Source organism: Hipposideros armiger, unplaced genomic scaffold, assembly GCF_001890085.2.
Source record: "Hipposideros armiger isolate ML-2016 unplaced genomic scaffold, ASM189008v1 scaffold_908, whole genome shotgun sequence".
NCBI classification, from domain to species: domain Eukaryota; kingdom Metazoa; phylum Chordata; class Mammalia; order Chiroptera; family Hipposideridae; genus Hipposideros; species Hipposideros armiger.
The window spans coordinates 73,758-92,112 of NW_017732258.1; positions in this window are offsets into that span (position 1 = coordinate 73,758).

The following is an 18,355-nucleotide window of genomic DNA, read 5'->3' on the forward strand; positions in this document are numbered from 1 at the left end:
CATGTCTTGTTAGGGAGACCACTTCATGGGTGGGGTAGAGGCTTGATCACTGCACTGTACACCTGAAGCTGATGTTGTATAATATTGTATGTCAACTATAACATTTCCAAGGTTCTGAGGCTGGGCACCTAGGCAAACAGCAACACCATTGAGATTAAAACCCATTTTATGGATGCAGAACTGGAGAGGCCATTGGCTTTCCCACTGTCACATAGTGAACCAGTGAGAGCAACATGCCCAGCACCCCTATCATGCTCTTCTGGCTCCTGGTTCAGAAGGCTTTGCATATAAAACAGCAAATGTGAGTAGTGACTTTAAAAATCACCTGAATATTTTCAAATAACTGCACAATTGGCATCATATTTGCTTTCATTTCAATACCTGTGTTTGGAATTATAAAGTTTCAGCCATGACCTTATCCCAATGTCACCACATTTCTCCTCTCTGAGCGCCCATTGTCTGCCACATCCCTTTATAATGCTTTCTGTCCAGTACTGACAATGCTGAAAGGCCCCTCTGTTACTGGCCTCCTTCCCCTTACCACCAACACAACCCAGGGGGACACATTGTAGCCTGTCCCCCTCTCTCTGAAGCAATCTAGTTGTAAGGGACTGAATTTCTGCAGCCTCAAGCCTTTGGAAGTTGAATTGGAGATGAGCCACTCAGAGCACCCTACTTATGGGGATGAGCAGAAGAGGCCTTGCTTGGGCTTTGGGGTTGGGGGCTGGGCAGGAGGAAGTAGACAAAGCAGGTGACCCTAACATGAGGACCTCAGGCCTAGGAGGCAGGAGACTATGGGGGTGGGGGCACAGCCAAACCTCAGCTGCTGGAAAGGAAGACCCAGGACCTTTTGGCTCATAATGTATGGAAGAGTGTGTGTATGTATTTGATGATCATGATTAAATGGTACATGGTATCAGCGAAAATTGTCAGCACGGATGCTGATTAGGGACACTGAAGAACTAATAGTATAGAAGGAAACTGGAAAAATTGGTCTGAGTGTGGGAAAGTAATACTAATTACAATCATTTATGCGAACTGCCTACCATTTATGACTAATTACCACCCAACAAAATAACCATTAGATATATCATTAAATATGTGTCAGATTAACTTTGTTGTCAGTTTTATTTGTGATTAGAACAGTAAACTCTGTGTGTATGCTTGTGCTTAATAGTTTGTTGCTCATGCAAGCACGGCTGTCAGCTTGCAATTTGAAAAAACAACATTATGTTCGGGCTGAAGCCTGGCAGGCTTTAAATTCCAGGCTAAGTAGTTTATAGTTCATTCAGGAGGCAATGGGGAGCCCTTACAGAGTAATCAACAGGGTAGATACATGAACAGTGTTGAATTTTCGGAATCACAGACCTGCAGGGCTGGAAGATTCTGTAGAGATGACTCATCCAATGGTCCTCAGCCAGAGGGCACTGGAAACCACACTGGGAGTTTTGGAGGGATTGTTAAGATTTCTGAAAGACTAAAGGGAACCATGCATTTCTCCATCATAGAGTTGTACAGATCTACTACAATGTCAGTATTATTTGTTTTGGCCTGGAGTTGATCAAACTGAGACACTCATCAGAAGCATTGATTGGCAGTTATGAAAGTCTGATGAATTTTTTTTTAGAAATTTTTATTGGGGAACAGTGTGTTTTTCCAGGACCCATCAGCTCCAAGTCAAGTAGCTGTCTTCAATCTAGTTGTGGAGGGCGCAGCTCCTTGGCCCATGTGGGAATCGAACCGGCAACCTTGGTGTTATGAGCACTGCGCTCTAACCACCTGAGCTAACCGGCAGCCCTGATGAAATTTTTTTAAGTAGGAAGACAGGGTAATTGTTTCTTAACAAATGAAACTTTTAACATTAGAAAAAAATCTAATCATGGGCTCCACAGGTTAACAAAACAAAAGAGGCCTTGGATGGTGAAAAATTTGGGAGTCTTTGTTGTACTCCAACCAATCTTCTCACTTACAGATGGGGATCAGAGCATAGAGATGGATAGAACTTGACTTAGAAGAAGACTGGAGAGTGCAAATCGAAACCTAGGTGAGACCACAAAACCAGTTCAGTAGTAAGTTGAGGTGCCTAGATTAGGGTGGCAGAAAATTATCTGCAAAGGAAAATGGCCGGTGGTGGATAATGAAAAGGCAGTGCCAGATGGGACCACTGGTTGGATGTGGGCAGAGAAGAAGAGAAAGAACTTGAGGATGATTCTGAAATCCCCCGTGTGGCCAAATGGGGCATTGATGGCATCATTAGCAGAAATATAAAAAGCTGGGGAAAGAATTCATTTGGGGGTAGAGGGGAATAATGAGTTTTGTTTGAGAAATAGTGACTATAGTAAGTGGAAGAATGTATATAAAGTACCTAGCAAAATATGTAGCAAGTGGTAAGTACTCATTACTCTTTTCTGGATGAACAATGGCAGTAGAAAAGTTCAAGAGGCAAATAAGAAACAAGGGGGAGTTCAGGAGAGATGTCAGATACCAAGCTATATATTGGGTTGTCGGAAAAGTCATGACGCATTTTTGCGACAAAAAACATAGAAAAAATATGTCATGACTTTTCCTACAACCCAATATTTTTAGGATCTAATGCAAAACACTGATAATACTTTCCCAGGGTTTCTGGGAGGATGAAGTCAGCAGGGCAGAATATAGGAGAAGCCGCACTTACTGAGAATTCAGGAAGAAATTCAGCACAGGAGCCTGATGGAATGGACAGAGCAGGATTGAGAGCACACTGACAAGGAAGCCAAGGGAGGAAAAATAATTTGAAAGTGAAAGGTGTGGTCCAGGGGGTCACGTGCAGAAAAAGACCTGGAAAATAAAAACCAAGATGAGGCCATTCGGAGGTCAGTTTTAGAGGCAGCCGAGAATTAGGGATGAATTAAGAAGAGACTAAGTAGTGAGGGAATCTGGGGCAGCAGAGACAGTAAAGAAAAGGCAACTTTTTCAGCATGGACCCTGAACACAGAGAGACAGATGACAGTAACTCAAGAGTGGCAGCTATAAGGGGAAGTTATTTCAGGCTACTTAGAACCCGAGCATGTTGTATGCCAAGGGATTAATAGCAGGGGAGAGGAATTGACTGATAGGGCAGGAGAAAGGGGTCAGATTTGTAAAGCAGGCTCTCCTAAGTGTCAACGAAAAAACATCCAGCCTAAGAGAAAGCTTATGAGTTTATTTGAGCAAAACTGACGACAGTTGCCAGGAAGCAAAGTCTCAATGGATTGAGAAAACGGTCTGAAAACTGGCCGTTGTGCAACTTATTTTATACATTAGAATCAGAGGGTGATTACATGAAATCCATTGGTTGTAGATTAACGGGGTGGGAGAAAGCAAAGTGGGGAAATCTCTGAGATTGGATAAAAAGTACATACACTTCTTTTACATTGGTGGGTACAGGATAGTTAATAGCATTTTACAGCACGTACAGATAGTATTTGGGGAACAAGATAACAATGAGGGATTTTGTAGATTCCTGTTCTGTTGCGTTGTGCCCCCTGGGGGGTTTGGAAAAAGAGATTACTCTGATATTGCAAGGGCATGCTATATTAGATGCAAAAAGACAACAGACAGGCTCACTTAAGGTAAAGATTGACTTTTGTCAAGGAAGCTACAGGCCAAGGATGTGACTTCCTGCTGTGGCCCACTTTAGTTAGGAATTTTTATGTTCATGCCATCCTCTGTGGTTATTTTCAGTCTCCTGAACTTGTTAGGTTTAACATGTGGCCCCTTTTCTGTCCACATAAGCTATGCACAGGCACCCCCAGGCTTTGGTCAGTTTAAAATGTGCTTGGTGGAGGACCTAACATTTAAGCCGGAAGTTGCCTGAGGTCAAACCAGAGCAATTGGTCCCATTGGAGCTGTTTGCTTACCTTGTGAACAAACCACACCAATAAGGACCTACTTTTCTCAGGTGCAAGGAACAGGATATAATTTTGAAACTGAAAATCCAGCGAGTGTGGTTCCCCAAGGCAGGGTGCTTAAAATTCTGTCCCTCGGGACTTTGTGATGCAATTAGGCTTTAATGGCTTATAGTTATTAAAATTAAACCTGTTTTCTTTAAAGTATGGAACAAGACCCGGATGTCCAGGATTCCTCTTTAACATTATTCTGGACATAACTGGCTGATGTAATTAGACAAGAGAAATATAAGAGATTTTTAAAATTTGGAAGATAACACCTGGAATGTTAGTGTGAAGAGCTTGGCAGACATTCTCCCCAGCGAAACAACCATTTAATGGGTGAAAAATACTTTTTAAAAATTTTTTTTATTGGGGAGCAGTGTGTTTTCCCAGGACCCATCAGCTCCAACTCAAGTCGTTGTCTTCAATCTAGTTGTGAAGGGCGCAACTCAGTGGCCCATGTGGGGATCGAACCGGCAACCTTGGTGTTATGAGCACTATGCTCTAACCAACTGAACTAATGTGCCACCCTGAAAATTACTTCTTTAAAACACACACGTAAACATTTAAAGTCTCTGGGAATTATCTCAAGGCATAAAGAAACCGGAGAAACATTTATTCAAGAAAACGTGTTAAATCTTGGTGAGAACAATGAAAGTCCGTGGCATTTAAGCCAAACCTGCCCCCCCAACCCGCCCCCAGGGAAGTGACAGGAGCTCTCTTCCGGCCAGATGTGGCTAGGAAGGGGGCCCCCTGTGCCCCAGATCCTGGTCTAGGGCTATTTCACAATTGGGAAGGCAGGCTGGTAGCAGCTCGAATTTCTTCCCCCACACAGGCCCCCACCCTGTTGCAGACCCACTGTTCAGGGAGGTGCAGCCAAGAGGACTGCACCTTCCCCTAGTCAGCTCCCACTTGTAGGGTAAGGGCTCTGCCCAAGGCATGACAGGCCGAGAATACTGGGACTCTGATTGCTTCTGCCCCAGCTCACTCATAGGTTACATGCTTGGAGGGCAAGCAAGCAAAAGAGATCCAAGGCTATTACCTCCCCACAGTGTCTGCAGGGTTGTCACTCAGGGAGAAACAGGCCACTGTTCCACCCTGCCGCCCTCTCCGCACCTCCCCACCCCCCGAATCCCATGCAATAATATGGAGATTATACCCACACTATCACTACAGATGCACCTATTCAGGATATAGCATATACATGGGATGATATGATATGCAGCTTTTGTATCTGGCTTCTTTCACTTTCATGATTTCAGGGTTTTCCCATGCTATAGCATGTATCAATACTTCATTTCTTTTTTTACTGTGGTAAAATATGCATTACTTAAAATTGACCAATTTAACCACTTTCAAGAGTACATTTCAGTGACATTAAGTACATTCACATTCTTGTACAACCATCACCACTATCCATCTCCAGAAATTTTTTTATCATCTGTATCCATTAAATAATAATGCTCCATTCACCTCTCCCCTCCAGTCCCTGGTAACCACTATTCTACTTTCTGTCTCTGTGAATTTAACTGTTGTAGTTACCTCATATAAATGCAATTGTACAATATTAATCTTTTTGTGTCTGGATCATTTGGCTGAATCATATTGTAGTGTATGCATAGACTACATTTTGTTTACATATTCACCAGATGATGGATATTTGGGTTGTTTCTACCTTTGGGCTATTATGAGGAGTGCTGCTATGAACATTCATGTACAAGTTTTTGTGTGGACATTTGTTTTCATTCCTCGTGGGCATATACGTAAGAGTGGAATTATTGGTAACTCCATGTTTAATCTTATGAGGAGCTGCCAAACTGTTTTGCAAAGTGGCTGCATGGTTTTACATTTCCACCAGCAATGTTAGAGGCTTTCAGTGTCTGCCATCCTTGCCAATACTTTCTATTGACTTTTTCAAAACTATAGCCATCATAGTAGGTGTAAAGTAGTATCTCATTGGGGTTTTGATTTGCATTTCCCTAATGACTAACAATATTGAGCACCTTTTCATGTGCTTATTGGCCATTTGTATACCTTTAGAGAAATGTATATTCAAATGTTTTGTCCATTTTTTAATTGAGTTTGTTATTATTGGTTTGTAAGTGGTTTGCAATATATTGTGAATACAGGTCCCTTGTCAGATACATGGTTTGCAAATATTTTCTCCCATTTTGCAGGTTGTCTTTTCACTTTCTTGATGGTGTCATTTGAATCATAAAAGTTTTAAATTTTGATGAAATTCAATTTATTTTTTTTCTGTAGTTTTTTGCACTTCTGGTGTCATGTCTTAGAAACCATTGCCTAATCCAAGGTCATGGAGGTTTATGACTAGATTTTCTTATAATAAAATTTTTTTAATTTAGCACTTGAAAAAGAAAATACATAGGATTACCAAGGAGACAACCACGTAGAAAAAGCTATCCAGCTATTTGAAAGTGTATAATATAGTTTTACATAGGTAGATAGATATAGATATAGCCATATGTTTTTTAGATTCAGAGATTTTTTTTTAGTATAATCAAATGTATTCTCATTTAGCAAGGAGGGAAAAACAGATATAGTCCATGCCTTTAAGGAAAAATGTCCACCGATGTTGACTTAAAGCACAAATGCAGAGTAGATGGTGGCAGAGTGAGGTGTCTAGGAGCACGAACTCTGGGAAACTGTCGCAGTTCAAGTCCCAGCTTTGCCACACTCCAGCACAATCACGTTGGGCACATTTTCTAACTTCTCTGGGCCTGCTTCCTCAGCTGTAAGATGGGGACAATCATAGTACTTACCTCTTAGGGTTGGATGAAGATTAAATGATAAAGTGCCTGTAATATGTTGGATTACTGCCTGGCACTTATTAAATGCCCTGTGTTGGCTGCCATCGTTGTCACAGGAGGACTTACTCCTCTCTGACTCTTTGTTGTCAATGAGGCACCCCACATTATTATCTACCTTTTATGGATGAAGACACTAAGGCTTAAAGACCTTACAAAAGCTTGAACAGCTGGTAAGTAGTAAAGTCCACAGATTATACTGTGCAGATCATACACAAATGCATCACAAAGTACAAATGAATAATATGTTCAATTGTAATTGATAACATGAATTGAGCACTATGTGCTAAGTACTATTATTATTCCCATTTTGCCAATGAGGACACCAAGGCACAGAGTAGATACAGCCATATCTTTATAAACTTAGTAAATAACAAGATCTAGTGGCCACTGTAATAACTATTATAATTTTGAAGTAGTGATGAGCATGATGATATTTTGAGATATTGACACCAGTAACGAGATATGAAAATATCTGTGATTTCTATTGCTTACCAAAGTTACAGCTGCTACTGATGTTACTTTGATCTGTTGTTTACACCACAACAAAAGGAACCACAACATTTCAGTTAGACGTTATTAGAAATGAAGATATAATTTTTTTTCCTACCCAAGTTAAGAGATCCTCTGAATTCTACCTGTGGATTCTGAGTTAAGAATTCTTATTGTAGATAAAGTCAAAGTTCCAAATGAATGAAAGTAATGTAAATTTTCGTTCTGAGGTATAATTAACAAAGCAAGATTTATTCATGAAATTCAAATGTTTAGTAATCAACAGAAAGCTAGAAGAGTAATGTTAAAATGATGACAGCTGATTTAGACTTAACTATAACCTACCTTGTTTGGGGAAGATTAATTTAATATAGAAAAATACTTTGGTAGTCCCTATTCAAATGAGATTAACAAAGATATAATATTACTATCCTTATAATAACTGGAATAATAGGATTCAAATTTTATCTAAATACTCTAATTCACTCTAATTCCAACTACAGGTTAAAAACATACATAATTTACTTTCTGGTTGGATTTATTCAAACAGTTATCAGAAAATCCAGGCTTACTGAGGTTACCAGCTGCACTGGGCATTCTCAGATTGATAACTGTGTTCAATTGTAAAGGAAAAAAAAAAACCAAATGCTAGAAATAGATCACAGAGGGAGTGTCTAAGGGAAAAGTTTACTGATGAGCTGTATTTGCTAGTTCACTGGGAACAGATATATTTGTAGATATATTTGTATTATTATGGTTTTGAATAAGTAGCATATTTACATGTTCAAAAGTCAAAGTGATGAATTTAGAAGATGGCAGAATTGGTAAATGCTGTGCTTGCCTCCTCCCATGACAATTTCAAAATCACAACTAAATGACAGAACACCCATCATTGAGAATTGCCTGAAGTCTAGCTGAAGAGAAATCCTATAACTAAGAACATACAGAAGCCACACTGAGACTGGTAGGAGGGGCAGAGATGCTGAATGGGCTGATTCCACACACATGTGTGATGGTTAAAAATTGAGAGGGATATCTTGACTGCAGAGGACACCCCTGAGGAGTGAGGGTACTTAGCCTCACATCAGGCTCCCTAGCTCAGTGTTCCACTGCCAGGAAGACAAGTCCCCATAACTTCTAGCTGTGAAAACCAGCAGAGATTGTGGCTGAGTGAGATGGAGGGTGGCTGCAGTCCTAGGCGCTCCTCTTAAAGGGCCCGTGCAAAGATTCACTCACTGATGGACTAACTTGCTCTGAGCTCCAGCACTGGGGCAGCAGCTCAAAAGGTGCCAGGGACACATGGAGAGGAACTAAATTGTCTGACTTCAGGGAGAGGACTGGAGGGGCAGCTATCTCCCAGATAGCAGTGTTGGAAGAAGGCATTGTTCCTTTCTTGCGTCCTCCCCATACCCAGCATGCAGACACAGGCAGGCACCATATCTGAGTCTCCACCATCCTAGCTAACACTCTTCACCCTGCCCTGGTGATTCCCTGAGACCCGACGTCTCCCAACTTAGGGGCCCACCCAAGCCACTTCCAGTGGCTTTTCCATACAAACGGCTTGTCTTGGCTCATGCTGCAGACTTTCTTAAAATTTCTCAAAGGTTCACAAACCCCAAACAAACAGCATGTGACCTTGGTGTGCCCCAAACCTAATGCTTAGGAACCGTAAGTGTAGTATTAGTGGCAGCTGGCCTTAATTCCCAGTTTAGCCTCTCCCAGGCACCTCCAAGACCAGACCAAGTGCCAACCATCTGCAGATCACTTTATAGCTCATACCAAGTGCCCTGGAAAGGGCACAGGTAGAGGCTGACTGTGGCCGGCACCAGAGCCCTTCCCAGGAAGCTTCAGAAACTACACACCTGGAAGCCGGCTTCAGACAACACTAGAGCACCAACCAACCACCTCCACAACAACACATCCGAAGGGCAGACTGGGCAGGCACCAGAGCCCTGCTAAAGCAAATCCTGCTCCACAGGATCATTCCCTGCACTGAGCTCCAGCACTGTAGTCACAGACTGTCCTCACAATTAGTCCACCTGAGGGCCTTTCCCTTCCATCGATGTGCCAACAGCTATCAAAACTCAACTACAGCAGGGGGGCACACACAACCCACACAAGGGACACACCTGAAGCACCCGGCTCAGATGACCAGGGAGAAAGCAACACCGGGCCCCACAAGACATGATGCATTTTTGCAATGAAAAACAGAAAAAATACGTCATGACTTTTCCGACAACCCCGTAGATAAGGCCACTCTACTAAGACTGGGAGACACAGAAGCCCTGCCTAATACAATACATAGAAACAAACACAGGGAGGCAGTCAAAATGAGGAGACAAACGTCTCAAATGAAAAAACAGCTTTTTTTTTTCATTTCAATTTTCATGAAACATCTTTTCCATCTCTTTATTTTCAGTGTGTGTGTCTTTTGATCTGAAGTGGGTCTCTTGTAGGCAGCATATGTAAGGGTCTTGTTTTCTTATCCATTCAGCCACCCTATGTCTTTTGATTGAAACATTTAATCCATTTACAATGGAAGTAATGGTTGATAGATATGTACTTATTGCCATTTTATTATTCATATTTTTTATCTTTTTATTTACTTCTTAAAGAAGTCCCTCTAACATGTCTTGTAATACTAATTTGGTGTTGATGAACTCCTTTAGCTTTTTCTTGTCTGGAAAACTCTTTATCCATCCTTTGATTCTAAGTGATAGCCTTGCTGGGTAGAGTAATCTTAATTGTAGGTCCTTGCTTTTCATCACTTCGAATATTTCCTGCCAATCCCTTCTGGCCTCTAAAGTTTCTGTTGATAAATCAGTGGATATTCTTATGGGAGCTCCCTTGTAGGTAACTTACTGCTTTTCTCCTGCTGCTTAAGATTCTCTTTGTTTTTAGCCCTCCTGTTTTTTAAATGCCACATGTTGCACATCTCCAACCCTCCTACCAGTCTTAAGGTGGATTCTTCTATATGTCCTTAGTTGTAGGACATTTGCTCAGCTAGACTTCAAGCAATTCTCAATGATTGAAAGTTACCAATCTTTATAAATATATATTTTAAGGATGCAAAATGTTGCATCATTTGCATGTATTATATATTTCCCCCACTTATTTCAAACTTTATTATAAAAGATAACATGATAAACAATTCTGTGCATAATTCTCAGTCTATTTACCTTCAGATAAGCTCTCTCAGTAGTGGAATTTCTGGGTCAAAGAGAACAAACATTTTTAAGGCTTTTGTTACATATTGTGAAATTTATTTTCTTTTTCTAAAACGATCTCCATTCTGGAACCTTAGAACCCCTCTCTTCCTGTAGTCTCCTAGAGCACTTACTTACTGTAACCATCTTTCCACATACATATTTTTTTATTTGATATATTTACATATATACTGTAAAATTATTACTGCAATAGGGTTAGTTAACACATACATCACCTAACATAGTTACCATTCTAGGCCCATATTTTTTAATGATTCTAGAGGGGCTAAATCTCATTAGGAGTAAATCTCTAATGGCAGCATTTTACTGTACATTGGCAACAAGGGAGAGAAGGTTTGGGTCTGAGGGACCTTCCTAGCACATATCACACTACTAAGCCTAGGCTGTTGGATTGGCTATGTTGACAAGTCACTGATAGAAATCTCTCACAGCTGCTGAGGTTCTAGAATTTCTACTGAAAAGGAGCACCAGAAAACCTTCAACTACAAAATCACCTATGCTTCACTGCAGCCAGTCACTTTCAAGGTCAAACCCCCTCTCCCCCGATCTAGTCATTATCATAAATACAGGCAGTCCTCACTGTGCATGGCAGTGCTGGATGTTGAAAATGACTGTCAGCTGAAAAACTGCAAGGCAGTCTTAATCAGTGGGAAAAATGCAATTGTTCTTTTTTTTTTTTAAGCTGAGCCATCCTGCCCCCTGTAGGCAGCTCAGCAGTAGCTCAGCTCAGGCCGGGAATCAAACCGCTAGTTGCTCAGGGCTCGCACTCTTGAGCAAGCTCTTAACCAACTGAGCCACTCGGCCAGCCCTCTGCAATTGTTCTTTGACCTTTAACATTTTTTGTCAAAATGTTAAAAACTCCCTTACTGTCCATTTCGTTATAAGTGTATAGGAGAATTTTTAAAAATGTAACAGCAATGTTTATGTAGTACACTGTAATTTAGAATATTAGAAACATTGAGAATTAAAATGTTTTGTGTCTTTGTAAAAAAGTTATCAAGGGTAGTTTGAACAGTACTTGCCTTCTTCTTCCAGTAACTTACAATACCAAGAGAATGTCTTTTCATGACTTTGGGAATTGCCATACTCCTTTTGAGGTTTGGATCACTTTCCAATATTTTATCCCTTGCACTTTCAATATTTTGAAATATCTCTAAGAATTCCTTCAATGTGAACTTTTTTGCTGGTGTCACTTCCTTTGGCATATCTATCCTTTTTGTCACAACTTTTCTTATTTATGGCAGAAAGTTCACTTTCACTAAGTTCCTCTGGCTGTGTATATAGGGTCTCTTGAATGGTACCATCATCAGCTGTTTCTTCTATAACTCCACACAGCTTTGATTCGAATTTCACTTTCAGCATTGTAATTTTCCATTTCTTTGCATATCCATTTTTGGAAAATGTCATGTGGGTTTATTACTGCAAATCAAGGTGATACAAGTACATGCTTTGCTGTCTGTGCATAAACTGAATAAAATGAGTCACCAACACCATCACCAACAAACTTTGAATGAAGTGACATGATCGGTCACTGATCATGATGCACATCTGTTATTTCTGTAATGATTTGTGGACTGAAAAGTGCAATCGGCACAATCTGTACTTTAGGCAATTACTCGGTTAATGTGCAGTGATAACTGAAATTTGAAATGTGTTCTTGGGGAATGCTGTTATTGAACTAAATGGTGGTAATAAAATTTGTGGGTATGGGAACCATACTCCCCACTTGCTTTCAGTTTATTCTGAACACAGCAGCCAGAGCAATCTTTGAAAAGCAGAAATCAGATCTGACATTCCTCTGCTTAAAACCCACCAATAAGTCCATTTTCCTCAAAGTTCAAGCCTGAGCCCTTCCTGTGATCTGTAAGGCCGTCTCGATCCGCCCCTCTTGTTCTACTCTTGATCTGGCTCCCTCCTCTCCAACCACCCTGGCTTCCTTTCTGTTCTTTGAACACACCAGCATTTTCCTATAGCCTTTCCATTGGCCTTTCCATAGGTTGTCACCTTGGCCTAGGGCTCTCTCTCCCACAGATGTCCACCTAGCTATCACTCATTTTAGGGCATCGAGCAAAACTAACTTTCTCATGGAAGCCTATGCTAACCACCCTACTGAATTCTGCAACCTACTTCCTGCTCCCATCCCAGCATGCCTGATCTACCATGCCTGGCCCTGCCTTTTCTTTTTCCAGTAGCACTTATTAATCTAACATACTATCCAATTTACTTATTTTAAAATATCTATTGTTATCATCTCTTTCCCCTCACATTAGTATAAGTTCCATGAAGGGAGGGGACTTTGTATGTTTGATTCACTGCTGTTTTCCAAGTAGCTAGAATAGTGCTTGGCGTGTAGTAGGTGCAGACTGAATAATTATTGCATGAGTAAATGGAAGAATCCATACCAATATTCCCAAGCATGTTCTTCTCAGGCCATCTATTACAATTCTTTTTCAGAAAACACGGCCACCACAGTTATATGCCACAAGGGTTGATTTGGGGGGCGGGGGGGGGGAACACCCAAACAGACAAAATGTCAAGTTGTATGTCTTTCAGTAAGGTTAATCCCAGGTATACTTCATTCAATTAAGCAAGAACATAAAACTTGCCACAGTTGCTTTTAAGAGTAGACAAAAGAGTGGAACCCGTCGTTCTCTCTCTTCTAAGAAGAGGTCCAGCCATTTTCTAAATGAACACACCTGTAATTTAAATCTTTTAAAAATTAAAATACATTTTGGGAAAAAATGTGAATCTTTTCATAAACTGTGTCTACTGTTTCAAATTCCCAAAGGTATCCATAGTTCCTTTCCAGTTTACCTCAACCCGTAGTGAGGGCTGTAGGGACTACCATTATGCTGAAAAATGCTCCAAGGTTCTTTCATGATTGTGCTGCTTCCACACACAAACAGATGGCTGCTTTTTTTTACCTTGAGGCCAAGGGACTCCTAATCCTCTTCCATTGCCCAATGTTCTAATTATTAGGGCGTATTTCCTCATTTATAATCTACCTGCAAGTGAAGGTCACTTATTTTCTCTTCCTTCTACTGAGATTAACTTGTCTTCATCTTGATTCATATATTCGACTCTAACTGATTCCTTTCGTCTTCAATCTGAATAACACCAATTCATTTCACTTTTTTTTGTATAGGTCTTATTTTCCAACCCTTTCAAATGTATTTTAAAATATAGTTCTCCATACACTGGGGTGGGATGAACTTTTAGATGCAGGCCAGGACAACTACTCCACCCACTAAACTAATATCTGGCAATAACAGTACACTTCCCAACTTGCTAAAGTATTGTTGCTGAACTCAATGGGTTCACCTCTTGGGGTGTTGTATTCAAGAATGAGATGTGGTTGTCATTAGGTAGTTTTGTTTACTTGCAACAAGTAAAGGAGATGGGATTCATATCCAAAGCTCTGTTTCCTCGAAGGAAGGCTTAGCCATTGCTTATCTACACTATTTGGTTAATTACATGTTCATTTTTTCTTTGCTGTTGGCTAAAATTATCCAGTCAAACTCATCCAATTGCAGCTGCATCTGCAAAATACTGTGCTACATTTTAGCATTTACCAAGAGTAGCATTTAGAAAGAACCACCCAGACCTTGAGTGTTGGGAGCTGGCTGGGATCAGCCAGGGACACTGAGACTTTAGGTTGGCAAGCTTGGGTCTCCAGGTAGATACAGGCCTGGGGTGAGCAGTCTTGGAGCAGTTTGGTGGGGATCTTTGGGACAGTGCTTCTGCCTTAAACTGCTTCCAGACAACACAAGTACTAAAAGTAAAGACCCCAGCTTGCTTATAGGAAAAGCTTATAGACTAAGGGACTCAGTTGCTCACAGACTATGGACTTGCAGTTTCAACATACATCACCACTCTGGGACTTTGCACCAAGGACCTGCTTCACATGCCTGGGACTTTCTACTGTGGACTTGTAGACAGTTTCTGTTTGCCTCAGTTTAACCTTGCCTAGCTATATCATTGGTTTATATTGTGTATAACATAGCTTGTTGCTGAGGAGAAATTGTTTTTCCTCAGCCCATGAGTTTTAGCTTTACGGAATTGCTCCCTAGAATGAGGAAATCACTTCCCCTTAAGAATCTTGTATGCCCAATAAATGAGGTCTTAGTTTGCCACCAGCAGACTGAGTACCTCCTGTCCCCTCACTTTGTCTCTTTTCTGTTTATTTCTTGTCTCCCACCCAATTCTCTCAGGGACCTGTTCGGTGAGCTCCTAGCTGATGAGCCAGGGGCATTCGGTTGAGCAAGCTGGTCTCGTTCACTTGAGACCTTTGTCCTATCTATCAGTATCTGAAGTGCAGATTATCCCCACTCTCATGGAAACAGCTTAATAGTCACAATGCTTTTATTGGTCATTTTTCAGGAATGCCTATTTTGTCTTAAATCAAGCTCTCTCTTACTCTGCATTAGCAGACTCCTAGTTTTGGACCTAAATATTCCTAGAAACCTAACTAAAGTCCAGTGATTACCTCACTTAGGATTCCATATATGGTTTTAGGAGAATAAGAAATCTCTATGAGAATATTTTAATATTTTGTGTTCTTATTTTTATTCTTGTCTAAAAAAGACCTTTAATGAAGGCATACTAGGAAATATCTGAATGGCTGCCTTACAGGAAAACATCAACATGATCTCTGGGCTTGACACTGCTTTTATGATCAAGAAGGTTCCAAGCACTGATACTTGAATTGTATTGGGCTAATGGGTAAAGTAGGGAAGTAAAGGCCAGATGTGTGTTATAAAAGCAAAGATTTCATAGTACGTAGTTTGAGTGAAAAAAAGACTGAGTCACCAGTCAGCAGTATAAGCTGACTATCGTTTTTTATTCAAGATAATTTAAATTGAATTCCTGCCACTTACAACCAAGAGTTTACACTGAAGCAATTTCTAAATAAAATATGTAAAAGTTTAAAAATAGACCAAAAGGAAAGACTAGAACAATTCTAGGGTCTATCAAACAGAACAGGTGAAATAAATAATGGTGTGTACATTCCCACTGTAGGATGCTCATCAGCTGTAAAAGAGAATGAGGATGTTCTCACTACACTGATATAGAAAGATCTGCAGGTTATATCGTTAAGTGAAAGATGCATGGGGGAAAACAGTATGTATAGTAAAATGCCATTGGTATAAGAAAGGGATGAAAATATAGATATGTGCTTTCATTTTCATATAGGATCCCTGTCTATAGGGTTGGGGGAGGAGGGTAAAAGGTACTGTAGGTGGGGGTAAAACATTCTGTGGGTTCCTTATTATGATACTTTGACTTTTCTTAAAATATTTTTTAATTTTTCAATTAAAGTTGACATACGATATTATATTAGGTGTACAACATAGTGATTAGACATTTATATAACTTACGAAGTGATCACTCCAGTAAGTCTAGTACCCATCTGACACTATACATAGTTATTAAAATATTATTGACTAGATTCCCTATGTTATACTTTACATCCCCATGAGTACTTTGCAACAACCAATTTACACATCTTAATCCCAATCCCATTTTCTGCACTCCCCCCCCCCAGCCCCTTCCCATCTGGCAACAATTTATGAGTTTGTTTTCATTTTGTTTGTTCATTTATTGTTTTTTAGATTCCACATATAGGTGAAATCATATGATATCTTTCTTTCTCTGCCTGACTTGTTTCACTTAGCATAATACCTTCTAGGTCTATCCATGTTGTTGCAGATGGCAAGATTTCATTCTTTTTTTAGGGCTGAGTAATGTTCCATTGTATATATGTACCACTTCTTTATCCACTCATCTATTGATGGACACAGATTGCTTCCAGATCTTGGCTGTTGTAAATAATGCTGCAATGAACTATGGAAGCTTATGTGTTTTGAATTAGTATTTTCAGATTGTTTGGTTAAATACCCAAAGAATTTAACCAAATTACTGGGTCCTTCTTTGTCTCTTGTTATAGCCTGTGTTTTAAAGCCTTTACTTTCAGTGTGTGTGTGTCTTTTGATCTGAAATGAGTCTCTTGTAGGCAGCATATGTAAGGGTTTTGTTTTTTAAAAACCATTCAGCCCTTCTCTTTCCTTTGAGTGGAGCATTTAATCCATTTACATTGAAAGTAATTGTTGATAGACATGTAGTTATTGCCATTTTATTATTCATATTTTTTATCTTTTTTTTCTTCTTCTTAAAGAAGCCCCTTTAACATTTCTTTTAATACTGGTTTTGTGTTGATTACTCCTTTAGCGTTTTCATGTCTGTGAAGCTTTTTATCTGTCTGTTGATTGCAAATGGTAGCACTGCTGGGTAGAGTAGTCTTGGTTATAGGTTCTTACTTGTCATCATTCTGAATATTTTGTGCCAATTCCTTCTGGCCTGCAAAGTTTCTGTTGAGAAATCAGCTGACAGTCTTATAGGAGTTCCCTTGTAGGTAACTAACTGCTTTACTCTTACTGCTTTTAAGATTCTCTCTTTGTCTTTAACCTTTGGCATTTTAATTATGATGTATCTTGGTGTGTGTCTCTTTGGGCTCATCTTGTTTGGGACTCTCTGGGCTTCCTGGGCTTGTATGTTTATTTCCTTTGCCAGGTTAAGGAAGTTTTCCATCATTATTTCTTCAAATGGGTTTTCAATTCCTTGCTCTCTCTCTACTCCTTCTGGTACCCCTATAATGCAAATGTTGGTGTGCTTTATGTTGTCCCAGAGGCCCCATACATTGTCCACACTTTCTTGATTCTTTTTTTTTCTGTTCTAATTAGGTGTTTTCTGCTACCCTAACTTCTAAATAACCTATGCAGTCCTCTGTTTCATCTAATCTACTGTTGATTCCCTCTACTGTGTTTTTCATTTCAGTTATTGCATTCGCCATTTCTGACTGGTTCATTTCTATGTTTTGTATCTCCATTTTTATGTTTCCCGTCACTTTGTTGAAGTTCTCACTGAGGTCATTGAGCATCCTTATAACCAGTATTTTGAAGTCTGCATTTGGCAGATTGCTTTTCTCTGTTTTGTTTAGTTGTTTGTCTCGAGTTTTGTTATGTTGTTTCATTTGGGACATGTTTCTTTGTCTCCTTATTTTGATTGCCTCCCTGTGTTTCTTTCTATGTATTAGGCTGAGCTGCTATGTCTCCCAGTCTTAGTAGAGTAGCCTTATGTAGTAGGTGTTCTGTGGGGCCCAACTGACGCATTCTCCCTGGTCACCTGAGTCGGGTGCTCTAAGTGTCTACCTTGTGTATATTCTGTATGCCCTACTGTTGTAGTTAAGCCTTGGTTGCTGTTTGCACATCAGTGGATGAGAATGGCCCTCAGGTTGATTGGTTGTGAGGACTCATCATGACTCTAGTGGAGGAGCTATTGTGCAGGGGCTGACCCTACAAAGCAGGTTTTCCTTTATCGGGGCTCTGGTGCCTGCCTAGTCTGCCCTTTGGGTGTGCTGTTTGTGGAGGTGGTTGCATGGTTCTCTGATGTGATCTGAAGCTGGCTCCCAGATGTGTTAGTTCTGGGGCCTCTTAGGAGGGGCTCTGGTGCAGGCCAGGTTCATCTGCTGCCTGTGCCCTTCCTGGGGCCACTTTGCGTGAGCTACAAACTAATCTGCAGATGGTTGCCACTTGTGGTGGTCCTGGAGGTGCCTGGGAAACACTAAACTGTGATCTGAGGTCAGCTGCTGCTAATGCCAGGCTGCTTAACATGAGATATGGGACACACAGACGTCAGATGCTGCTTGTTTGGAGTTTGTAAACCTTTGAGAGATTCTAGAAATGTCCATAGCATAAGCCAAGACAGACCATTTTTATAGAAAAGCCACTTGAATCAACATGGGTGGGCCCAGAAATTAGGTGGGGCACAGGTCTCAGGGAATCACCAGTGCAGGGAGAACAGTGTTAGTCAGGTTGATGAAGACTCAGCTATGGTGTCTGCCTGT